Source organism: Bombyx mandarina, chromosome 17 (genome assembly GCF_030267445.1).
Source record: "Bombyx mandarina strain Sakado chromosome 17, ASM3026744v2".
In the NCBI taxonomy this organism is placed as follows: domain Eukaryota; kingdom Metazoa; phylum Arthropoda; class Insecta; order Lepidoptera; family Bombycidae; genus Bombyx; species Bombyx mandarina.
The window spans coordinates 15,654,746-15,681,940 of record NC_143223.1 but is presented as its reverse complement, the minus strand read 5'-3'; the positions used below and the strand labels follow the sequence as shown (position 1 = coordinate 15,681,940).

The 27,195-nt window shown below is 39.3% G+C and overlaps 1 protein-coding gene across 5 annotated transcripts in view; it reads left to right on the top strand.

The window, feature by feature from the left end:
- Positions 1-27,195, top strand: part of wge (BAH domain and coiled-coil containing protein winged eye) — a 106,637-nt gene that overhangs the window by 22,741 nt on the left and 56,701 nt on the right. The gene's annotated exons all lie outside the window — the stretch shown is intronic.

The window sequence follows — 27,195 nt, the reverse complement described above, 5'->3', positions numbered from 1 at the left end:
GCTCGCTGCCGACTATCGGTGGCGCAGCGAGCTTCGTGCTCGGGGCGTGGCGCGTCTCCCCGAAAGTGAGCTGCGGGCGCGGAAGGCCCATTCTCGGCAGTCCGTGCTCGAGTCGTGGTCGAGGCGATTGGCCAACCCCACGTGGGGGCTACGGACCGTCGAGGCGGTTTACCCGGTCTTTGATGACTGGGTGAATCGTGGCGAAGGACGTCTCACCTTTCGTCTGGTGCAGGTGCTGACCGGGCACGGGTGCTTCGGGAAGTACCTGCGCCGGATAGGGGCTGAGCCGACGACGAGGTGTCACCATTGTGGACACGACCTGGACACGGCGGAGCATACGCTCGCTGTCTGCCCCGCTTGGGAGGTGCAGCGCCGTGTCCTGGTCGCAAAGATAGGACCTGACTTGTCGCTGCCTGGCGTCGTGGCGTCGATGCTTGGCAGCGATGAGTCATGGAAGGCTATGCTCGACTTCTGCGAGTGCACCATCTCGCAGAAGGAGGCGGCGGGGCGAGTGAGGGAAAGCTCTCCTCACTACGCAGAAACCCGCCGCCGCCGAGCAGGGGGTCGGGACCGGGGTCGTATCCGTGACCTGGCCCCCTAAGAGCTAGGGGTCCCATCCGTTTTGTGCGGGGAGGGACCCAGACGTGGGGTGGCGTGCTCTGCACGCTCACCCGCTATAGGAAGCCGGGTGATGGTAGACCGCGTTCCCCCGACCGCTCTGGGGGAAGGTGTAACGCGGCGCCATCAAAGCGGGCTCTCGGCCCGCTGAACGAGGGAACCGGTGGTCGTGTCGCTGGCGGCCACCGGTCCGGCGTCCGTGGGACGGTGGGATGGATGTAATGTGCTCTGCGTCAACCCTGTCCCGACGTTTCAATAGCCCCGACTGGGCTCCGGCCCGGTCCGAGGTAGGGCGCCGGTTGTGAGCGGCAGGAGTTTTTAGTGAGGTTCAACTCCCACATACCCCACCTGCCGCGCGGGTGGGGATCCGGCGATTTCCTCCTGTGGAAAAAAAAAAAAAAAAAAAAAAAAAAAGTGATCCAAGCTTCGCTGATTTTGCTTGGACTGTAGCAACACTACCCCTCAAAGATAACTTCTAGATTCTTAGTTCTGGCCCATGTTATCGTTCGTGCTCTGTAACTCTTTCTTTTTCTAAGGCGATCGTTAGAGGAGGACATAAAATCCGTCAAAACCCGAATTGTTTGTCTCATTTTGGGGATTGGTTTTCAGAGACTGACCTCCAGCGCTCGGAAGCGTAGCGGACCGACGAGAACGACCTGTTACAATAAAAATATACTAGTACACGAGCTAATCATTATTAGGCCCGTTGATACTGATACAACCGACTTTATTTCATTAGAAAAAGTAATCAATTTCCCGTCTACTTGCGTCAACAATTCATAAGTTCTATCGGAACTGAGTGGTTCTATTATAGCTTAGAACCGCATACATAAACAATAATATCTTATCTTTACTCTACCCACATAGCGGTTTTGCGATTGTGTGAACATTCAATGAATGACTTTTCATCGCCATATCGTAATATTGTCACTTAGTGACATCATGCAGTGACCTATTACAATCCGAGAAGTTTTGTTAATTGGTTTCAATATTATTCACTTAAAGCGCGTAATGCGAAAGAAAGTTGAATGAATGGATTTGGGCGGACGAATTCACGGTCCACTTTTTGTTTATGGTTGCTTATGGGAGGCCAAAAACAAGTAGACACCTTGGCATGAATGCCTCACAGAAAAAACCCCTGTTTTCTTTTGTAAAGTTATGGCTTAATGATGAGGATACCGCTTCAGCAGCTCGGCGTACTTGGGAATGAAAATGAAGTCACATTAACATTTAGTGAGTTTATGATTTCTCAATAGTACTGCTATCTCGCCTTTCAAATCAAGACAAAAAGTGCTTCGCGACAGAAATAGGCAGGGCAGTGGTAGCTACCTGTGCGGACTCACACCACGCACATATTGTAACTACTACTGGTTTGATTGTATCAGTGAATTTTCTGGTGGTAGGACCTCTTTTGGGTCCGCGCGGGTAGGTACCACCACTCTGCCTGTTTCTGTCGTGAAGCAGTAATGCGTTTCGGTTTGAAGGGTGGGGCAGCCGTTGTAACTATACTTGAGACCTTAGAACTTATATCTCAAGATGGGTAGCGCATTTACGTTGAACATGTCTATGGGCTCCAGTAACCACTTAACATCAGGTGGGCTGTGAGCTCGTCCACCCGTCTAAGCAATAAAAAAATAATATTGCCAATGCACTCCACGATAAACATAAGTCAGTATATTAACAATGACAATCTTTGATGGTTAATGTCGGGTGGGTTTTGGGACATTTGTAACTTTAGAATATATTTGGGCTTCTCGACTATCTGATCATTCTATTAGCTTATCTTTAAGATCCACTCTATTAATTTAGGGATCCTTTAGTCCTTTGCCATTTGACAAGGGGAAAAAAACTCACTCCCATTCTAAATGTTTCCTTCGTTCCGTGCTCGTCGACGAGCAAACTAACCCATAGACATAGTCCACTGAGTTTCTCGCCAGCTCTTCTCAGTGGGTCGCGATTACGACCGGCTGGTAGATTCTGCTTTTTTTTCATACCTTTGCTGATAGCCTATGCTAATAGCTATTTCAGCTTCACACTAGCGTGTAGGTGAGCTCACGGGGCTCAAACCGGAGTGTTGCTAACACTGGCCCTAGTAAGTGCTTCGATGAGAAGATCCGGCGAGAAACTCAGTGCGCAAAGATTCTGCGAAGCGCCGCTCTTGCTACGGCCAGTGTCAGTACCTTCTCTCAGGCTTAGCTCCGTAAACTCACCTACGAATCACAGTGTATCTGGAATATCCCCTTAGGTTATCAGAGAATGGGTGGGTTTTTTTCTTGGCTAGTTTAGGGTCAGGTTAAATGTTGTACTTATATATGTTTAAATCGGTACATATATAGATATTAAACACCCATAAAAGAAACCTGTGCATCAAACGAATATTTGATCGATATGGGAATCGAACCCACGACCCGCGACTCAGCTGTTTGGGGCACTGTGTACTGCACCACCGAGTCAGTCGGCTAAAGACAAATGTTTCGGAATTTCCAAGAAAATTACACAATTAAACTATGAATAATCAGCTTTAATTTATCAAACAAATTGATACCGGAAACGTATCAGTTTACAATTAATAACCGATAGAATGACACAGACAACAGGTAGGTACTAAGTATTTAGTTCATATTATATGAGATCATCATTAATTGGCTGCGTAGTTTGGTTGGTAGCTGAACATTAGCCGAAGTAGTCCAACTCAGTAATTGTACAGTACTGGGTCTGGATTAAATTGTCTGTAGCAGTCAGTTTTTTCACTAAATATATCTGAAATTTTGGGTCTTTGGGGACTGTGCTCCTCTCTCGCATCTGTTTAAAAGACTCAGATGTTTTATCGCAGAAATAGGCATCGTTGTACCCTCCTGTGCGTGGTAGCAATTTTATCTTTAGCACTTTTATCAATTAACTAGCGACCCGCCCTCGCTTCGCTTCGAAAACATTAAAACACACATGAAACAAAAAAAATAAAATAAAAAAAAAAAAGTAGCCTATGTTCATCAGGGACAATGTCGGCTTCTAATGGAAAAAGAATTTTTCAAATCGGTCCAGTAGTTTCGGAGCCTATTCGAAACAAACAAACAAACAAACAAATCTTTCCTCTTTATAATATTAGTATAGAAAAGATTTTAATATGACAGGAACAGTGGAAATATTCCATTCCCGATACTTTTAGTGCAGCCTAGTAGGCAAACCTTCCGAGAAAAAAATGAGTTAACTTTTACGCTATCGAGAACGTTAAAAAACGCTCACTAAGCACACAGTATGCGCTCATCGCGGCTAACCTTGGAAACTTGTCAGAAAATAAATATCATTTTTAAATAGTAATGTTGTGTCACTTCGTTAATTCCCGAAATTTTTAGTGCCGCCCTCGTACGTTTGCCTCTAGGAGCGCTGTTTCAACTTCATACAAATTTGAGTTAACTTTTACGCTATCGAGAACGTTAAACTGTTTGTCATTCTTCAGAAAATTAATCATATATATACGAAAGTTAAGTTAGGATGGACGTGTGAAGACAAGAATGGAAGAAATTAGAAATTACTTAGTTCTTATGTAGGAAGGGAAGATCTGAAAGTAGCCTTATGACAGAGAAAATTAAGAGTGGAAAGTTTTGTGGCTAAGAAGACCCTTGGTATGAAAGTAAACGGTCACGTGAAGAAGGGTCATCCCAAAAAGACTTGGATGAACTGCCTGAAACAGGATATGCGATTGCATAGATGACATATAATCGGCCAGAGTAGAAATAGAGGTCATGCGACTCCACATAATGTGGGATAAGGACTAGAAGAAGAACTATCTCTAGTATACATGTTTTTTTTTTTTTTTTTTTATTGCTTAGATGGGTGGACGAGCTCACAGCCCACCTGGTGTTAAGTGGTTACTGGAGCCCATAGACATCTACAACGTAAATGCGCCACCCACCTTGAGATATAAGTTCTAAGGTCTCAGTAGTTACAACGGCTGCCCCACCCTTCAAACCGAAACGCATTACTGCTTCACGGCAGAAATAGGCAGGGCGGTGGTACCTACCCGTGCGGACTCACTATAGGTCCTACCACCAGTGATATAAAGTATAAAGTACAACGTCGGGCGTCGTCCGTATTCAGTAGAACCGGGTTCATTTTAATAAAATTCAATATCATATAATTATTGGAAATGTGTTCTTTAAATAGTAATCCTGACAACAAAAAGGAATCCCGACTCTGTCCACGTGGGGGCTTTATCTACCGGCGTCACGCCGCTTACCCCAAATGTTCTAAATTCTAGTCAAAACAACATCTCATTCTTTTAATAACAATGAAATCCATGTCTGTAATATTACAATAGTCGGTCTCCGTGACGTATTAATGGATAACAAGTTTATAATATAAAGCTTGATTCTGTTAATATTCGAGAAATGACGTTAGAGTTTTGAAGTCGTCGTGGCTTAAAGGATAAGACGTCCGGTGCAATCGTATCTAGCGATGCACCGGTGTTCGAATCCCGCAGGCGGGTACCAACTTTTCTAATGAAATACGTACATAACAAATGTTAACGATTGACTTCCACGATGAAGGAATAACATTGTGTCATAAAAATCAAACCCGAAAAATGATAATTTGCGTAATTACTGGTGATAGGACGTCTTGTGAGTCCGCACGGATAGATACCACCATCCTGCCTATTTCTGCCGTGAAGCAATAATGCGTTTTAGCTTAAAGGGTGGGGCAGCCGTTGTACTGTAAAAACTGAGAACTTAGAACTCATGCCTCAAGGTGGGTGGCGGCGTTTGCGTTCTGAATGTCTGTTGGCTTCGGTAACCACTTAACATCAGGTGGGCCGTGAGTTCGTCCACCAATCTAAGCAATAAAAAACTTTACCACAGATTTCAAATGTACTTAAAATATTTATTTTATTCTGTCATCCGAGGATATAATTTTTAAATGGTTTTTCTTGTCCGAAATTCGTTTAATCTCCCTCTTGTCTAATGCACCCTCCCTTACAACGAGTCCTATTCATTGTAAGAATGAGATAGTATTCCTCCCCCCAGGACCACTTGACCGATGACTAATGCACGTTGAGAGTGTGGCGCAGCGCCCTGGGACCGCTTGTGGTTGGTGCAAGAGACGAATTTCAAGCGATTTGAACTTGCTGAAAGTTTCACAACAATACCGCGCTTGCTAGAATATTATTAATATAATTTAATATTTTTAATATAATTTCGCTTGGCTCTGCCCCTGGCATTGCTGAAGTCCATGGGCGACGGTAACCACTCACCATCAAGTGGGTATTCCCGTCTGCCTACAAGGGCAATAAAAAATAAATAAAAACTTAATCACATCGTCAGGATCTCGTTACCACATAACATAAACATGTACGCAAATATGTGAGAGTTCCGTATAATTTCCTCCTCGTACGTAATACCTAGTTCAATTATGTATTTTCGAATTCGACTCTGACGTTGCCGCAACCTCGCCCCGGAGAGATGTGGCTTCTGACAATTTCCTCCCGACCTAATAATCCGTTTTCATTGAAACATTTTTAAAATATAAATACATATCTTCCGAAATTTGTTATCATTTAGAGTGAAGTGAATTTTGTTAGACATTAAAGGTTGTTTTGTTCGATCGTTGTAGCTTTAAGCTACCGAATTACATTGAAGCGCTTACTTAATCGTTGTTCAAAAGGCGTTAATAAATACAAATAATAAAAAAACCCTACCTACCCAATGATAGCCTAAGAGGCTATTCCAGCGATGACCGGATGGGTAGGTGAAGACTACAACTTGGAAGGTCAATTCTGGAACGAAACGTTTTATGTTAATTCATTTGAAGTAGGACATATAATAGAACTCATGAAACGCCGCGGAAGGGAAGTTAGTTCTATAGTCAGTGGGTATTTGGAAAAAAATATCCCTGAAAACGCAACTGATTTCAGCACTAGTGGCGGGTAAGACGGGGTAAAACGAGATGATCGAAACTTTCTCCTACCTAAGCTGGTAGCCTTGAGAGGCTATGTCAGCGTAACCCTAACGTGTAGGTGAGCTCTCGGAGTTTAAATCAGGAGGCGTTGCTAACTTTGGCCCTAGCAAGAGCAGTGCTTCGTATCTACCACCGGATCGGAAACGCGACTCACTGAGAAGATCCGGCGAGAAACTCAGTGGGCTGTGTCATGGGACATCTCTAATAATTTCTAAGAGCACTCCACATGGAACATACGGTACAAAACAAATAGAACTGATGTCCTTCAGTAGACCCAAAGGTTCCAAACGATCTATGAGAAATGGATTGTCGATAATCCATTTTAAATTTAACTAAATAATTTAACAGCGATTACTAATGGCGATTTAATTGTTTTCAGAGAGATTTACAATTAATTATCTCTATACGTACATGTATATATATCTCCGCTGTAAGTACACATCTTGTACCAAACGAGTAGTAGTGGGTCTGTCAAACTACGTCGTTTCAGACGCACGTTACGATGTGTCATTGTTACATATTCGTCACGAGGAATGCACTGACCCGCGTCTCCGAATGCAATGACGTAATGCATGATTACATGATTACTTGATGACTAAATGAAGGTTGGCTTGTGAGTCTAATGTGTATACTACCTAATATTTACGTTTCAACTTCTTTCATACAAGCGTCATAGTTGCTATAATGAACACTGAATTTATGTATTTACTGGTGGTAGGAACTCTTGTGAGTCCGAACGGGTAGGTACCATTAGCCTGCCTATTTCTGCCGTGAAACAGTAATGCGTTTCGGTTTGAAGGGCGGGGCAGCCGTTGTAACTATAATCTCAAAGTGGGTGGCGCATTTACGTTGTAGATGTCTATGTAACCAGTAACCACTTACCTCCAGGTGGCCTGTGAGCTCGTCCACCCATCTAAGTAATAAAAAAATGTATACTCTATGTACCTAATAACAACTGGTTACATAATAATATGGTGCAATTATATTCTATTTTCGAAAAATTGTTACCAATTTGTAAAATTTGCACAATGGCATAGTCTTGCCCTGTTCCTTTAGCCTACTATGTCATCTTTGTCTTTCTTTAAACTATTCTAGGTCGACTCTGATGTGATCGATCATGATTGTCTGCTTTAGACCATATATTGAAAGGTATGGATTCATCATATGTTTGGTACCTGTTTAGCATCGCACGAGTCGTCAGCACGCTTACCCATCTCGGAATATCATATCATTTATTCGATCGACAAAAATTTTGTGCAGTTGTAGCTGGCACTTAATATAAGGTTTTGGTCATTAACTCACGACAGACGGAGCACGGGCAGTTTGTATTTATTTGTCGCATTTCATACATATAACATTAAGAAAAAAAAACAACTGCTGTTGGTCACGCTATTTACTGGCTTTACTCAAAAATGTTTACCTTGAAACTGTTATAAAGGTAATCTTTTTTTATTTTTTATTACTCTTGTAGGCAGACGAGCATACGGACCACCTGATGGTGAGTGGTTACCGTCGCCCATGGACTTCAGCAATGCCAGGGCCAGAGCCAAGCCGCCGCCTCCCGTTTAATCAAATCAAATCAACATTTTTTTAATTCAACATAAATGAAAGTACATATACTTGTTGAACTTAAAAAATAACTATCTTAATCCTCCTTAATACTCTCTTAACCCCCCTATAACGCGGTAGATACGTTCCTACAGTCCCGTATTGCGCGATGCCGCGTTATATGAGACTAGAAGCCAATCAAAAAAAGGAAGAGTAATTTTTCTGAATGAAACATCTTAAGTTTGCTTATGTGTATTTTTATACATAAAAAATAATCAGTAAAATTTCGGTTATTACCATATATTGTATGTTCATAGTGCATAATGTAATTCTCTACATAATTTTTAACAAAAATCTCGCTTTTGTAGAAGTACCGTGTTATAAGAGTTTGTTTGGGGCAATTTTTCATTTCGTGTTAGAGTGGAACCTTGTTTTTTTTATTGCTTAGATGGGTGGACGAGCTCACAGCCCACTTGGTGTTAAGTGCGCCACCCAACTTGAGATATGAGTTCTAAGGTATAGTTACAGTATTTTATACCCTCATTAAACCCGGTATTTTATAATAGTGTTATCGGAGGGTTACCCGTAATAGAATTAAACATATCGAATATACAAAATTTTAGGTGATAAGTACATTTAAAATTAACTCGCGAATGCCGAATCAGAAACTTTAAGTTCTAAAATATAATCTTAATTGATAATTATCAATTCATTTCAATAGCAATGTAATCTAATGTACATATTTTTAAAACAAAACCATCGGTTATTTTGCCGAGCCTTATACGGAGACTCCGCTGATAGATCGCGAGTCAGTCGCGCATCTGCTTCGCGCGATTCCCCGATAACTCTAACATTTAGCAACGACTTGTAATTGTACACGCAAGTGCGCCTTCCGACAGGTGACCGCGACGGGGCGTGTCGCAAGGACCGCTAACACAAAAAAAAACCAAAGGAATAAATAATTATACGTGTAATTATTAATTTAATACAATTAATTTACTGGTGGTAGGACCTCTTGTAAGTCCGCGCGGGTAGGTACACCACCCTTCCTATCTCTGCCGTGAAGCAGTAATGCGTTTCGGTTTGAAGGGCGGGGCAGCCGTTGTAACTATACTTGAGACCTTAGAACTTATATCTCAAGGTGGGTGGCGCATTTCCGTTGTAGATGTCTATGGGCTCCAGTAACCACTTAACAACAGATGGGCTGTGACCAAATCCACCCATCTAAGCAATAAAAAATATATTTAGACATGGAAAAGATGGAGACGGTCGCCTCGTCAGAAAACAAACAAAACTAGGCAATAGAGCATGTTACTTGAGTCCATCAGAGCCGATTATCGTATCAGACACATCGCAAGAATTCTCCACAACAACAACAACAACAACCAACTCATAAAAACAGCCGAAAGTTATAATTCGGTATTATTTCTTAAGTGAAAATTATCAAAATCTGTTCAGTGTGCTTAATGCGAGTTTTTTAATGTTCTCGATAGCGTATTTATCGCGTAACTTATGTTACAAAATAGCGGTAATGTAAACGCCGTCGCTAATCTTGAGACACGAGTCATGAGGTCGAAATCACACGAACATAATGTTCTGCCAAGCATTCTTCCCACAAAACATCCCCGCCATTCAAACATAACGTAGTTAAAAATATATGACTACAAAAGGAGAGATAAATAAAAAAATACAAACAAAATTCTCAATTTAACCAGTTTTTTTTTTTTGTAAAAATCTTACATCACAGCACAGGAGACGAGCGAGTGTGTGCAGCGTTATCGAATATCGTCGGTTCTTAGAAACGCCTACCTACGCGTCTGCCTGCCAGGTAGCGCTAAGCCAGACAAAAAATATTAGGGCTGAGATAGCGTTGGAAATATATCGATAAAATTTATTTAAAAAAAAATATTGCACTAATACGGATTGTTAAACAATAACGATTAATTAGTGCTCAGGTTTAGATTTCTTACAGCTTACACAAGAAAAACCAAGGATTAAAATTAATGAGAATATTTAACTATCCGGAACTTTTTACATCATTCTTCCTCTCTGGAAGTAAGCGAATTTAAAAATGAAAGTTACGTGAATGTTTTGATGATAACGAAGAAGCGATAAGAAAATACTTCAAAGAAAGAGGAAAAGCAATTATTTAGTAACACATTTAGATCATTGCAGTTGTCCGTGAATAAATGAACTTTTTTTTTTTCCTACCTCAGCTGGTAGCCTTGAGAGGTTATTCCAGCGTAACCTTAACTAGTAGGTGAGCTCACGGGGCTCAAACCTGACGACGTTGCTAACACGAACCCTAGCAAGAGCCGTGCTTCGCAGAATCTACCACCGGATCGGAAACGCGACCCACTGAGAAGATCCGGCGAGAAACTCAGTGGGCTGTGTCTGAGGGTTAATTTGCTCGTCGAACCCTTCGTCGCAAGCGACGGGTATGACGAGAACGGTGACCGGTGCTTGAAGTACCTAGAAGCACCGTTAGCGGATCGGGAGGATCCGAAATGACGTGTTTTGGGCGACGTCGACTGCTTTCCATTCTTTCCGCAGGATCGGGAAGGTAACTGAACTGTAAAGTATGCCAAGTGAAGGAAACGGTAAAATGTATTGAACGGTAAGGTTTTTTTAAATCACATGTATTTTAAATTTAAATAAACATGAACATCTCCTCTTAATTGAATAAATGTAAAAACTATCGCGCATTTGAATACCGAAAATACACGATCTAAAATAGAAACCAGCGTATCGAATAACCATAAAAATACATAATTAACTCGGTAACGATCAATAGCGCCGCTGATGAAATATCTGAATCTTTTTCTTAATAAAATAAACAGTTAAATTCACAGTCTATGCAGTATTATTGTTCATGGACATGACCATTGACTGAGCATACAGGGAGACATATTTTCAAGTAAATTCGGATCTAACCCGTTTTCCGCTTTGGAATTATAACATAGTGTAAAAAAGAAACCCGTTAAAAATCACTGGTGGTGGTAGGACCTCTTGTGAGTCCGCGCGGGTAGGTACTACCGCCCTGACTGTTTCTGCCGTGAAGAAGTAATGCGTTTCGGTTTGATGGGTGGGACAGCCGTTGTGTCTATACTGAGATCTTAGAACTTAAATCTCAAGGTGGGTGGTGCATTTACGTTGTACCCACCAGGTGGGCTGTGAGCTCGTCCACCCATGAATGAAAAAAAAAAGATATCCGTTATTGGCCAGAGTGTTGTGTCTGCAAAAATAAGATCATCTTGCTCATTTCTGCCGCGAATAGCTCATTCGTTTCTGCTAAATAGATGTGATAGCCCATACAGTTTCTTTACTTTCGTTACTCATAATTGTCTGTTAAATGTGACGAAAAGTTTCCTACATGATACTAGAATGCAGACTACTTTTTACTCGGCACAAATCCAAAACCAAAGTTAATAATGATTTCAATATGCTACATTAACCGACCTTTTATCTATCTCAGTTATCTAAATGGTTTTTTAATTACTTAGTTTTACCGAGTTCTCGGAAATAAATTTGCTATTTAAGATCCCGGAAGACATTTATGTACCCTCTTTCCCAATCGGTATTGGAACTTTATGAGGCGCTGCAACGCTCGCACCCACAGTTGAGATCATATAGCTTACATTAACGTAGGATCGCGGTAAATCCGTTATAACTAAGTCATTGCATTGACATTCTACTTTGAAATCAAATAATGTTGAAATTACATTTATTAAATCCAATTATCGATATCCGATATTTGCCTTGACACCGCATCCCTAGCGCACCGCTGTCATGATAATTTTTTTCCTGCATCCCACGAATTATTCTATTGTCATTTTTTTTCAAGGGCTCGAAGGTCGCCTTATCGCGGGCCCTATCCTAATCGGAATTTTCGGTTTAAGGATACTAGAATTTAAAAGTTACCTTCACTGAATTTAAATATTAAAGGAATATAAGTTTTTTGATGCAATAAACACTTGCTCATATTTGTTGAAAGAATATTTAGGGTACGATTCCAGACCACCTTCCTTTTAGTTCTTGGCAATTGCGAACTAGCAGTTAGTCTTGAATATTCTCGAGAAAAACCTAACAATTTCTTTGACTAAGTTATTGTGATTAAACATCACATCATTTATATGATAAAAAGGGAAGTATCACTTAGTATCATAAATCTATTTTTCTTTAATCAGACGCTCCTTATATTTGAACATGTTGACCTAAATAATAATTAAAATAATACTCTATAGCTTGGAATTTTTGAACGGCACTTAATATCCAAGTAATACCTTGGCAACGCGGACGTAATAAAGTTATTACTATGCCTTCCCGTCACCAGATAAACTGTAATGTATTAAAACGTCACACTTTTTATATTTCGAATATAATCGTGCGACTTATGCGTTTTCTGTTATTTTTTATTGCATTGTTTATATGTGAACTAGCTTACGGCCGTCTGATATTACCGGAGCCCATAGAAATCTCAACGTTAATGCCACCCACCTTGAGACATGAGGCTGTTTCCAATTGTACTGCTATCCCGCTCGTCATGTAGGTAGGTATAACCTAAATAGAAGCCAAAACTTCCTCATTTTTGAAGGCTTGTACAACGCTTATTTAACTTAAATTTAACAGCTTTGACTAAAAGCTAGATAGATCATGGAAGTAAACAGGCCATTTTACAATAAACTTTTAGAGTAATAGAATTTCGTGAGAGTACTTACTGTATGTGGCAATAAAATAACCAACTGCAATACCGTAGGCGGAGCGCCCCCACTAACACGTCAGCAAGTACCAGGACAATATAAAGTAGAAGAGTTCAGAATTATGCCCAAGCAAAAATTTATATGAACGTATTGATACAAAATTATTTCGATTCTATCTGGTAAGTGAATAGAATAAAGTTCTAATAATAAAAAAATATCATTTCGACGCATTTGAAGCGAAACTGAGTTTTTTTTTATGATTGAAGGATTACTGGTGGTCCGGAGGCCTTTCTAGCTTCACCAGGACAGGTGGGCGAGCAAAGGTTCAGCCAGGAGGGGTGGGATTTGCTAACAACTGCCCGAGCGCCTTCGAAGGAGACCTAACAACTCAAGATCAATTGCTTCGCGAATGAATCTACTACATGAAATATATATTACTAGAAACCCGCCCTCGCTTCGCTTCGGAAACTGTAATTTATTATTGATTTCTCCACTATTTAATGGATGTTATTATACATATAAACCTTCCTCTTCAATCACTATCTATTAAAAAAAACCGCATCAAAATCCGTTGCGTTTTAAAGATTTAAGCATACCTAGGGACAGACAGATATAGATAGAGACAGAGAAAGCGACTTTGTTTTATACTATGTAGTGTGAGGGGGAGGGCGATAGGAGAGATGTGCTCCGCACTAAACGCTTCAGTTTCCCCCCTTTGCCTTTTCATGAGTTCTGTCTCATGCGAGGTTCGAGCGAGGGTTGTTGAGCGACAGGAGGTTTTTAGTCGGTTCGACTCCGATATCCCCGGGGGGCGGAAGACCGGCGGTTTCCTCCAGACAAAAAAAAAGTATACATATATTTTCAAAAAATTAAAAAACATCATAGGTAGGTATATTTTAGCAAAACCGCAATAATCACATTTGCCTTAAGCACAGTTTAGCGTATATTGTCGGTTTACTAACTCTCCCAATATCTCTGCCGAAATGTAATGATGCGCTCTTGAACTGAAGTCTCGGGACGTGCTCACGACTCGGGAAACCGCTTAACAAGCTTAACAACAACTGGACTATTTTGCTCCAAACTGACGTTTTCAAATGTGAAATTTAAAGATGGAATATTTTTCGGACGATTTTTGTGACACTGTCGAAAATATTACGGCGTGAAGAGATTGAAAAGAAAGAAAGAGAGAGAAAGAAAAAAAAATGAATCACACAATGCATTTCCAATATATGCCCTAGCCGCACAGTATAGCGTATATTTGCTCACACGTATTAAAACTACGAATGTTACTTGTTATGATTATAAAATGTATATTATTATGTACATACTAGCGGACCCGACAGACGTTGTCCTGCAAAAAATCCAAACACATCCAGGGCGGCACCCAAATGCATTAAAAAAAATTCATTCAAATCGGTCCAGCTTTTTAGGAGTTCAGTGACTTACATACACACGTACAGTAAAATATCTATATAAAATAAATTTGTAAATAATGAAGATTTTTTTTATAATATAAAATGCTCTAAGTAAGTTTAGTGAACTTAACAAAAAATTTTTGCTTACTACTAATTTCTAAGTGGGAAGCGCTTTGTGGCGTGAATAGACAGTACAGCGGTGCAGATCCGAAGAGGCTCATGGAGAGAACGTTCTCGAAAATGTAGCAAAATATTAAATAATTGGAGCGACGTTGAAAAACGTAATGTAGTTAGGGTGCACTAATAACTCCTCGGTACCAGGGCCGCATAATGGTAGGGAGCTATCGTCTGCAGGAAACCCTAAATAAACACGCAATTATGTATAATCCGACTCCACTCTCACTGCAGCGCGGTGAAAAACCATACGGTACCGACACAAGAACAAATCGCTTTGTACACTAATACCAATAATAAATATACATACCCATAGCTTTTATACAGAAAATATTGCGTAAATTGTGAAACAAGCTCACGGCTTATCTGGTGTTAAGTGTGTGCCATCTGTATACATTACAACGTTAATGTTGCCAGCCACTTTGAGACATAATAATGGTCACTACACAAGGGGGTCGCGGGTTCGAATCCCGCCAAGGGAAGATATTTGTATGATAAATATAAATGTCTTTTCCAGGGTTATGGATGTATATTAAATATATGTATGTGTATAATAAAAATCTTACATTTATATCCGTTATCTGGTACCTGTAACACAAGTTCTTTACGAACTTATCACGGGACCGATTAACGTGGTGTGGTTGTTAGTAAATATTTATTTATAAGGCCTATTGCCTCAATTATATTGTATAGCGGCTGTCCCACTCTTTGAACCGCATACCGTGATTGTTTCATAAGCCGCATGGTGCGATGGTGGTGTTTTGTAATGTTATGTTACTATACTGCCAATCAAAGATGTAGAATAAATAAATAGATAAAACTTTAGTTACCTACATTTTAAGTAATAATTGCGATAGTTAGTAAGTTCTTTTTAATATAGAGAGGGTAATTAAAATGCAACGTGTATGGTCTCTGGGCACTATTTAATACCCGGCGAGTTGAAATCTTGTCCCATCTACAGCTAAACTAACAAACTGGATCGATTTCACTTTTATAATAAATCATGAAACCGTATTAACGACTTGAAGACTTTTGTGACAGCGACGAATTATATTGAAGAAAATAATAATAATCCGTTAGTTGTTTTTCAGTCGGTACACGGTTGTCATAGAGTGGAATTATAGCGCTGCGCGGAGGGACTTTCGCTTCGGCCGTTTCACCGTAGTACATTCACGTTATATACATACAACGTGTACCGGGCGTTCTGTGCGCACCGGTGATCCCGGGCGATGTAATTGTGGCACGATCGATTGATGTGAAGCTGTTTCAATTTGTTCGCTGCCCTAGTTGGTCAGCGGAATGGTCAGCGTGGCCTAGGGACGCGAAAACTAAATTACATTTCGTTTCCGGCGTCAACGGCTGCCCCACCCTTTAAACCGAAACGCATTTCTGCTTCACGGCAGAAATAGGCGGGGTGGTGGTACCTACCCGCGTGGACTCACAAGAGGTCCTACCACCAGTAATTACGCAAATTATAGTTTTGCGGGCTTGATTTTTATTACACAATGTTATTCCTTCACCGTAGAAGTCAATCGTGAACATTTGTTAAGTACATATTTCATTAGAAAAATTTCATTAGATATCACCTTTGTGTCCGTATACCCTGAAAATGTTCCATTAAAGTTATCGTAAGATATGAACACGTGTTGGACGCGTAATTGGATAAGAATTGGCCGCTGTCCCCTGATCGGTTGAGCTAAACGAGCACATTTAAGATTATACTTACCGTCTACCTAATTACCAGTAGACTGCGTAATTACTGGTGGTAGGACCTCTTGTGAGTCCGCACGGGTAGGTACCATCACTCTGCCTATTTCTGCCGTGAAGCAGTAATACGTTAGGGCGGGGCAGCCGTTGTAACTATACTTGAGAAGTTCTAAACTTATATCTCAAGGTGGGTGGCGCATTTACGTTGTAGATGTGTATGGGCTCCAGTAAGACTCAAGGGCCAATTCTGGTTTTATTGGGGGTGTAGGCGAACTCACTGGGCTTAGTCTGAGAGATTGCTAACATCTGTCCTAATAAGAGCAGTGCTGCGCTGAATTTACCACAGGATCGGAATCGCGACTCACTAAGAAGATCCGGTGAGAAACTCAGTAGGTTGAGTTCGTGGGTTAGGATGCACATCGACCCATTCGACCCGATCGACGAGTTGAATGAGAAAGGTTTTACTATTACACGAATATACAGGATGTAGTCGTGTGTGATCTTCAAAAACGAAAGTATTCGAAGAATCGGATGTTGTAAATAATTATATCGTCAGATGAAGCCGTAATATTATTATTGACTAACGACTTGTCCGCGTTCACACGGTTGAATCAGAATATTATGTAAATTGAACTTCTTTACGGTAATTATATACCTACATATACTACTCTGTCAAGGAAATACCAGGAAAACATCATTAATACACTAAATATTAGTTATTCATCCAAATTTATTTTATCGCCTTCAAAGTATGCTCCTTCAGAAACGATACTTCCGCCAACGAACAATCCAATCATCAAAACATTTTAAAGGTTTTTTTCCGGAATCGAGTTCAGTTCTCGCCGCGAATTTTCCTTTATATCTTCTACCGAATGAAAACGGGTGCCACAAAGTGGTAATTTGAGTTTAGGAAAAGAAAGAAGTCTGCTGGAGCCATATCTCGTGAATCAGGTGGTTGTTCGTAGGTATTTGTTGAGTTTTTATTATAAAAAATCGTTCTGAATGATGAGCCTTGTGCGAAGGCGCATTATAGTGGTGTAAAATCCAAGAATTTTCTTTCCACAAATCTGGCCTTTTTAGTCGATTTTATTTATTTATTGCTTATGTGGGAGAACAAGCTCACAGCCCACCTGGTGTTAAGTGGTTACTGGAGCCCATAGACATCTACAACGTAGATGCGCCATCCACCTTGACATATAAGTTCTAAGGTCCCAGTATAGTTACAACGGCTGCCACACCTTTCAAACCGAAACCCATTACTGCTTCACGGCAGAAATAGGCAGGGCGGTGGTACCTACCCGTGCGGACTCACAAGAGGTCCTACCACCAGGAATAAATAACGCAAATTATAATTTTGTGGGTTTGATTTTTATTACACGATGTTATTCCTTCACCGTGAATGTTAATTGTGAACATTTGTTGAGTACGTATTTCATTAGAAAAATTGGTACCCGCCTGGGATTCGGACACCGGTGCATCGCTCGACACAAATGCACCGGACGTCTTATCCGTTAGGCCACGACGACTTCATATTTACTCTCTTAAACGCCAAATAACACTCAAATAATTATATTTAGTTAGTTTGACCTTTCGGCAAGAATTCCGAGTACACAACACCGCGATAGTCAAAGAAAACAGTCAACATGACTTTGAGTTTTGATCGACTTGACGTGGTTGTTTTTTTTTTCGGTTCCCTTAGAAGGCGCCACTTCGTACCTTGTTGACTAGTTTGCACGTCAGATTTGTAAAGCCACGTCTCGTCACCAGTAATAATGCGTTTTATCAATGTTAGGTCGGTATTGACTCTTTATAGCATGTCCTCAGCGACTCTTATGCGATTGAGTTTTTGGGGAAAATTCAAGTCTTAGAAATAGCCCAGAGGTACATCATACCCAAGTGAATGTTTAAAATAGTACGGATCGGCTCGTGAGACACAGAAAATTAAGCGACGCTCTCTCTTGCAAACTTGAATGATGATATTCGGTTAGTATTTCCCTCCACTTTTGCGATGTTAACATCGGTTACAAACGTTGTTGGCCTACCAGAGCGAGGCAAATCTTCCATCACTCGATCATTTTTGAATGCTAAACGTATCATTCAAAAGCACATATTTTTAATAAAGTCGACCGTAAGCCTTGTGCAACATTTTCAGTGACTCCAAACATGAAATTCTATTGGTGATGTTAAATTGAAGACACACTCATTCATCGATGATTCTATCAATTATAAAAGTAGCAATACATACTAGATATGATATAATTAAAAACGGAACTGTATTCAATCTAAATAACAGATGCAACTCAAATTCCGCACCAAAATGGAAAACAGCTATACCAATCTAACAACAACACAAAAGAAAACAACAACAAAATGAGCTTGGAAACATAAACAAATCATCCATTCCCGATACTTTTTCGACTGAACGTGTATATAGGTTTTACTTTTTTTTATAATATATATCAAGTTAAAAAGTTATATATCAATTTAAAATCGAATTAAATTTCATGCTTGTTTCTTTGAAAATGGCGATTTCCCCCTAAAGAGGTTTCGCTTCCGCTAATTCGTCTTCTCACTTTCCTCCTTTCAAGAACGCCGATGTATGTGTACCTACATTACTAACCAAAATCAGGTTCATAAAATTACGTTCCTCTTACTCCGAAGATAACGGACTTCCACACCAAACTGCTTGATACATATCTTTACCCCTACAAGGATAACATTCTCAAAAATCTTTTCTAGTGTAAAATTACAACACAAAATATATTAATGCCTAAAGTTTCAAAACCGTAGCCCTAGCTCAGGTTCCGCGTTCCGGTAACCACTCAATCACAATATAAATAATATAGAAGACTAGCGACCCGCCCTCGCTTCGCTTCGGAAACATTAAAACGCACATGAAACCAAAAAAATAAAATAAAATAAAAATAAAAAAAAAGTAGCCTATGTTCATCAGGGACAATGTCGGCTTCTAATGGAAAAAGAATTTTTCAAATCGATCCAGTAGTTTCGGAGCCTATTCGAAACAAACAAACAAACAAATCTTTCCTCTTTATAATATTAGTATAGATATAGATACACAGATGAAGACTGAGATACGAGACGACCTTACGTAATAAGTTTCACCATTGTTTTCATAACAAGATAACAGTCGTTTCACGGTATCTGTAGATTATTTTGTAGGAATATTTTTATTTATATTATACGTTCTCTCTGCTTATTATTCAAATAACAAGAACTGTTTATGTTTTGTAGGTTTTAGGTTTTTATTTAATTAATTTTCTAAATGACCAAATCAGTTTATCTAATAAACGCGGGTATATTGTTATTTCATAGTTTTATTGGAATGGAAGGGAACGCGGTAGGACCGTTAGAACGCTATTACTGGTGGTAGGACCTCTCGTGAGTCCGCACGGGTAGGTACCACCGCCCTGCTAATATCTGCCGTGCAGCAGTAAGGTTTGAAGGGTGGGTCAGCCGCTGTAACTATACTGAGACTTTAGCACTTATATCTCCAGGTGGGTGGCGCATTTACGTTGTAGATGTCTATGAGCTCCAGTAACCACTTAACACCAGGTAGACTGTGAGCTCGTCCACCCATCTAAGCAATAAAAAAAATAAAAACGTGAACGCATTGATTCGAATGTCCCTATCTACCCACACAAGCGTCTAAGGGCTAAGAAATTCGTCTTTTGTAACACGGGCGTTAAGAATCCTTCTGGATCCTTCTAGAGATAAATAGTCTAAAACGTCCGCTGCTGCAGAGCCATGGATGACGATGAAGATGCACGCAATGTTTAAATACTTAGGGATGTGGACGGATTCTGTTATGTATTACTGTTTTGACATTACATCACGGGAAATATGTAATTTTGTTCAAAATTTCAATGTCATTAAAGCAGCTATAAAACCTTAATCTTACTAAAAGTTACAAGATTTTTTTTTAGTGTAAACAGACTAAGTAGCTTACAGTCCATTTGATGTTAAGTGGGTACCGGAGCCCATAGAGTTGACAGCATACACGCCGCTACGCAACTTGTGATTGCAGGTAAAAGTCTCCACAATAATGTTGGCCTTCAGAGAGTGAACACTTATGCCCCGATGTACTGTCAGCTAGTTAGTCCATCATGTAATCAAAAGTTCTATACAAAGAGGTCAATTAACTTGAAAATGGTCAAATAACAGATGTTGTAAATGCACTTCGGTCAGCAATTATCACAATTACCTAATTAACACCTTACTTCGATGTAATTACCGGTTATTATAAAATTGAATTTCACTTTATTATTGTAGTTACAAGTTACTTTAAATTGTGTAAGCTTTTAAAGCTAACGAAAGTTTATGATTTTTCGCCTAGGCGGGTCGGTGTCGCGGTCAAGGGGGGAGGGGCTTGATTGTTTCAGAAAGCCGCAATCGTAACAATTACTTCTATGTACAGACGGGGTAATGACTATTGCTGAGCTAAGTTTATATCGTCTTTTCGCATTAATAGTGTGCAATTTCCGGAAATATTCGAAATATTGAGTTAATATGCGGAATCATTTAGTATCACCAGTATTTTTCTCATAAATACTGTCAAAAGAGCGTAGTCTAGTTTTAGTTGTTTATTTGTTAGTTTACCTATATTTTGACTATTACTAACAAAATTAATACTTATTTTTATTTTACTTTAAAAGACAGATAATGTAACTGCTGAGAGATAAAAATAAATGTTGCAAAGATTATTATTATTATTATTAAAAATATCACATGTTAATCCTTTAAAACACTCTCCTGTAAAATTAGTAAGTTTTGAGATTATACAGTTTTAATGCGAGAAGATGATATATCGAGCGGTAAAGGGCTATTTGGTTTAAGCGACATTTTTGAACTGTACAGGAGAGCCATGTAGGTACGTTTAAAATTTGGAAAAAAATATAATGAAAAAAAAAACTTCTTCAGGTATCAGAATGAGATCAACATAATTAAAGTTCGATTGAAAACATAGGTTTGTTGATCCTAAATATCTTGCACTGCACTAAAATTCGCATATCAAATAATGACAAAGCATAGACGCTGCTTTTAACTTATGTAATAACTCATTTTCACTATGCTAAGCGAATAAATGATTTCTCTGTTTCTTTCTTCCTTTCTTTCTTTCTAATATCTCTATATATAAAAATGAATTGCTGTTCGTTAGTCTCGCTAAAACTCGTGAACGGCTGGACCGATTTGGCTAATTTTGGTCTTGAATTATTCGCGGAAGTCCAGAGAAGGTTTAAAAGGTAAAGATAAATATGAAAATGCTCGGAATTAAATAAAAATAACAATTTTGTTTTTCCTATGATGTCCCCCCCATCGGATGGATTCCTTTTGTTTGTGTTAACTTTATTTTATACGAAAGTTTAGGTCTTTTGTTTATCGATTGTGGCACTACGCAGTCTGCCGGGTCAGCTAGTACCAAATAAAACGTACCTTTAATTACAAAGATAAATGTCGCGTATTAAACGCCTTTCACCCTTCAATATATACTTCACATTTCACTCGCGACCTACACGGAGTTTGCGATCACGAACGCGTCAAAGGATATGGCAGAAGTTTCATCTTCACTGATTTTTAATTCCGAAAAACATTAATAAATATACTTTTGGCAGCACGGAATTTCTCAATGCATTGATGGTGTCTTTCGGCCTTTTTTATTTTTTTTTATTTTTTATTTATTGCTTAGATGGGTGGACGAGCTCACAGCCCACCTGGTGTTAGTTGGTTACTGGAGCCCATAGAAATCTACAATGTAAATGCGCCACCCATCTTGAGATATAAGTTCTAAGATCTCAGTATAGTTACAACGGCTGCCTCACCCTCAAACCGAAACGCATTACTGCTTCACGGTAGAAATAGGCACGACTCATCTGGTGTTAAGTGCTTACCAGATCTGTAGAAGTTATAACTTGTATGCCACTTATTCGATTTTATTCGACATATGTAGACTGCTATACAATACCGACAAGACGCGAGTTTTATTTACCTGACTCTGTCAGACTCCGCAATGTCTCACTTATTTGGAGATTTTATGCGTTCAGAGAAATAGAAGGCTGGACGTAGTAAATATTCATAGGATAACTTCCAATTGTTTTCTGTAAAAATCCTTAAAAACCATTTGCCAAGAATATGCTGTGCTTAATACTAAATGTAAGAAAAACATCGGTTTGTTAAATGCCCGCGCCCCAAGCTTGACTTGTTGGTACTTTGACAAACACATTAACTCGAGTTCCAACGACAGTACATTGTTTACTCTTAATCGGGTAAAGACACGTGACCGCTTAGAACATGAGCAAAAAGCACATAAGCATTCAATTTAATAAAAATTGAAACACATACAGATATACATTGCAATCGTAAGCAGACGAAAGACTCGTAAAAGAAAGTGTGCTAGGGAAACTCGGAGGAGGGTAGTTCAATGCAAAACCGCATGAACTCACCGTCTACCCAGAGCCGGATGAACTCTGGTCTGCGGGCGGGCGAGGCCATGGCAGTAACGAGATGACGGGATCGTCTCAAATAATCGCTCAGGGCACGGCAGTTTAATAATTATGGTGCAACATCATCATCATCATCATCAGCCTATAGCAGTCCACTGCTGGACATAGGCCTCTCCAATTAAGCTTTTCTTTTATTGCTCAGATGGGTGGACGAGCTCACAGCCCACCTGATGTTAAGTGGTTACCGGAGCCCATAGACATCTACGACGTAAATGCGCCACCTACCTTGAGATATAAGTTCTAAGGTCTCAGTATAGTTACAACGGCTGCCCCGCCCGTCAAACCGAAACGCATCACTGCTTCACGGCAGAAATAGGCGGGGTGTCAGTTTCGAATCCTGTTAAATAATACTTTTCTGCAAACATAACTTCTATAATTGTTAAAGTTGATGTCACAAAAATAAAGTTATCGATTTGACTTGGTCAGTTTTCAGTAGGATTTTCATTGAAATCGTAAAGTTTTCTCTGCTATGTAATCCGTGAACTTTAGTCCACTTTTGTGTTGAGTGTACACAAGTTGAGAATCTTTATAGGCCCGGGATCGAGAAAGCAAGACAAGGATTAGTGCGAAGTCATACTGTAGAAGTAACAGCACACACCAGGTTGGTCACCCCAAGTATCATTGATTCCTGCATTGCGTTCAATGCCAAAGCACGACTTAAAGTAATTTTGTCACGAAACAAAAAAATCACGAATTTTTATTTAATTGCGTGAGGAACCATCGGGCGTTATTACCTGATTTTTACTAGTTATGAACACGCTGTGAAGCCATAGCTTTGACTGGCCACTCAATTTTAATTTTGAAAGGATCGTTCGTACTCGCATTTAAACTGGATGTAAAGTGAGTTATGACGTGACCCGGGATCCGTCGGGATACCGGGAACCGAGGCGGCCCGTTTATGACTATCTCATGATAGGGTGACCACGACTATCGGTAGATTTGAGATAAGTTTTCTATCTTGTTGTAAATGAGGGGTCATGCTCACAGCGCGATAAGTAACTGCTTACCAGATCTCATAAACGGTAGCGAGAAAAATTCTATAGGTCGTGAAGCTAACTGTGAGTGTACTACCGCACCTAATTGCTGTGTGGTCTATAATAAAAGCTTTAATATACCAAATTAAGGGTAGCAGCGGTCAACGAGTATACTTCGATCGTGTTTCCTTGTGGTAGGGTAGACACCCTTATCCTGTTTATATCTGCCATGAAGTAGTCAATGGTCTGATTTAAAGAGTCCATCGTTCGACCACTTAACCATTTCATCATCTGAAGGACTGACCATGTCCTCTTGCTTATCTAAACATCATGGTGGCCCTACTATAGAGATGGGTCGGTGCCTTAATTATAATTTATTCGTTACATCTCTCACTCTTTAATAGGACACTATATTTTTTGTTTAAGATTCAAGCGGTGCCTTTTGTGTTTCTATTTTAACACTCGAGAGAAGCGCTTTCTAAAACTTCGCTGGGCAATCCATTAACGGGTTTATTGTGATTACGTTATATGTGATATTGTATCAGTAATTACAATAATTAGCTTGCGCAAAAAATCACGTAAAAATAATAAGAAATAATAATACTAACCCTTACTGATTCGATGCTAAACTAACATCACCTTTTTGTGTGTCAAAATGTATGTCTTTTTGTATATTTGTCCTCATTGGGATCTCAAATCATTCATTCAGTTAAGTTGATACTATTTGTGGGCTCTTCATTTGTTACAATCAACCCATAATCACTGTTTACAGGGGCCACGTTTTAATAGTTTTCCCTGCGGCATCTCCTTGAGCAATTCTAGATGTTTTGGGCTTTCCAAGCAAGCAAGAAGAGTTCAACATGCAACATAGTACATAGAAACATAACCCACTGAGTTTCTCTCCAGATCTTCTCAGTGGGTCGCATTTCCGGTTCTAGATTTAACTTAGCATTGCTAGGACAGATTTTAGCTAATTCATTGCGACAGCGCGCCGTGAGCTCATCCACAGGTCTACTCCATTTAATTATGTTGGTAACCATGAGCACAATGACAAGCAATGTAACAAGTAATGCCTTTAGAAATAATCTATATTGCTGTGTGAATTTAGAGATATTAGTGTGGAATCTACAAACACAAACAGTACAGCTTATCGTGTCGGCTTATTAGTGACTTCGACACCGAGTTGAAGATAAATTATATTATAGTGTGTGTATGTTTCGATTTCTGGTAAATTAGAGCACGACTTACCCAGAACTGGCGACGAGCGAGCGCGAAATACATTGAATCCAGTTCTTTTTTTATTTATTGCTTAGATGGATGCACGAGCTCACAGCCCACCTGGTTTTAAGTAAATGCATTTACGTTGTAGATGTCTATGGGCTCCAGTAACCACTTAACACCAGGTGCGCTGTGAGCTGGTCCACCCATCTAAGCAATAAAAAAAAAAAATGCGCCACCCACCTTGTAATATAAGTTCTAAGGTCTCAGTATAGTTACAACGGCTGCCTCACCCTTCAAACCGAAACGTATTACTGCTTCACGACAGAAATCCTACCCCTGCGGACTCACAAAAGGTCCTACCTACAACCAGTGAAAGAGTTCAAACACAGTTTGGGTTCAAACACAAGAGTTCACAGAAGAAGAAAAAACTTGTATTTTTGTCAACTACTTTAAATGTAGCTAAATAAAACCGTTTAAAAAGGGATTATTTTCTATTTATTTTATAAATTAATAAAATAAAAAATCTTCATAAATTTATTTTTATATTCATTTGAATACAGCTTACCAGGGTCTCAGACAATGTAGGAGTTCTCAACCTACACTACCGACTGCTGTACACACTACGTTGTAATTAGTTTTTTTTGTTTTGACGGCCTCTAACAATGGTTTTCATGTTAATTCGACTCTGTAATAGCACCTAGTTGAAATAATTACGAGGTTAAAATAATTATTCGTATTTTCGTAACATGTTATTGTTGTTTCGCCGTGTACCAACTTAATAATGTGTTTATAGTCCCTGTATTGTGTATTAGTTGATCATCAAATTTAACACTTTGATTGTCGCACTGAAATCATAGGTTTGGTTTGGTTTTAGACGCTACGGGCGCATTTTTGTGATTTATTATTGAAAGCGTACATTAAATTGACATTATTTTTGTTTTACTTAAAATTATCTTCTATTCATTTATAATGTTTAAAATGTCCATTTTAAATAGTCACGAGTTAGTTGATAAACGACTACAAAGGATAAAATATCTTCTATCATGAAACCCTTTCGAGATTTGTATGCTGGACAGCCCAATAGTTTAGAGGCTGGTGAAATTCGGTAGGTACGTATCTTAAAATTTACGTTTTTGTCGGATTTCACTTTATTCTCGCTTATACCGACCGATACCGTAACACGCTCTTGGTATGACTACCCGAAATCTATTTATGTGGCTAATTAAAAAGAAAATAAATATCGATCAACAAGAAGGAAACTACATTCGCCAAATAAATTCGCCAGAGAGACGCTGCGACGCGCGGACGAGACGGGGAAATAAATAAATAAACTCGAACGAATGATTCATATATCCACACAGTTTGTAATATTATTACCTCACATGAATATATTCTAATTAAATAATTTAAATACACATAAATTCTGCTCTCAATGGTAATAAAAAACTTTAGATCCTAAGTTACGGTAAGTGGTGTGTTTTTTTGTTGTATATATATATAAGTTTTTTTTTATTTTTCAATCGGTTACGTCAATTTGAAAGTGAACGACGATTCCGTGTACCAGGGCAGCATAAATGCGAAGAGCTCGAACTAACACGACTGACGCAGTACACGTAATAAAGCGAGTTATTCATCAGCGTACTCGCTCGGAGACTTGCTGTTACGTCTGCGAATTTATGTTGACCAAATAAAAAGTGGGCGTGGATATGTTTTACGTTTTAGATTTTGAACTTTTTAATCTTACGGGTTTTTTTTTTTTTTTTTATTCCTTATCCTTAGCTCGTCCACCCATCTAAGCAATAAAAAATAAAAAAAACGTTAAATTGAACAATTGAGGCTTAAACCTCATGTCTCAAAGTAGGAATTCTTCGTCGTAATCGACGAGTTGGACGCGGACAGTGATCTATGCATTAAAAAATATGGGAAATGTGAAAAATTTTGCCAAATACCTAATATCTCATCAATAACACACACTCCGACAAGGAATCGAAACCGGAGCCCATGGCACAAAAATCCAGCTCAATAATTACTCTACATCTTTCGTCTATATGATCATTAAGCAACTAATATATTATGTATTTTGTCGGGCGTTTTCTTTAATACAACAAAATAATGATTGCACTTGACATAACATATATTATTATACCCGTAACGACGTGATATCGTATATTATCGCTACATCCGTGCCTTTTCACGAGAACGAGCGAGATAACATCATAATCTCACTTCCGCAGTTTAATTACGTTACGCTGTTGTGTTTAATTGAATAGGTTCATTACAATAACTATTATTTTAATGAAACTAATATTAAATAATTAAGTTACTAATAAATTTGGGTCATTACAATAACATTTCCATTCATTGTACG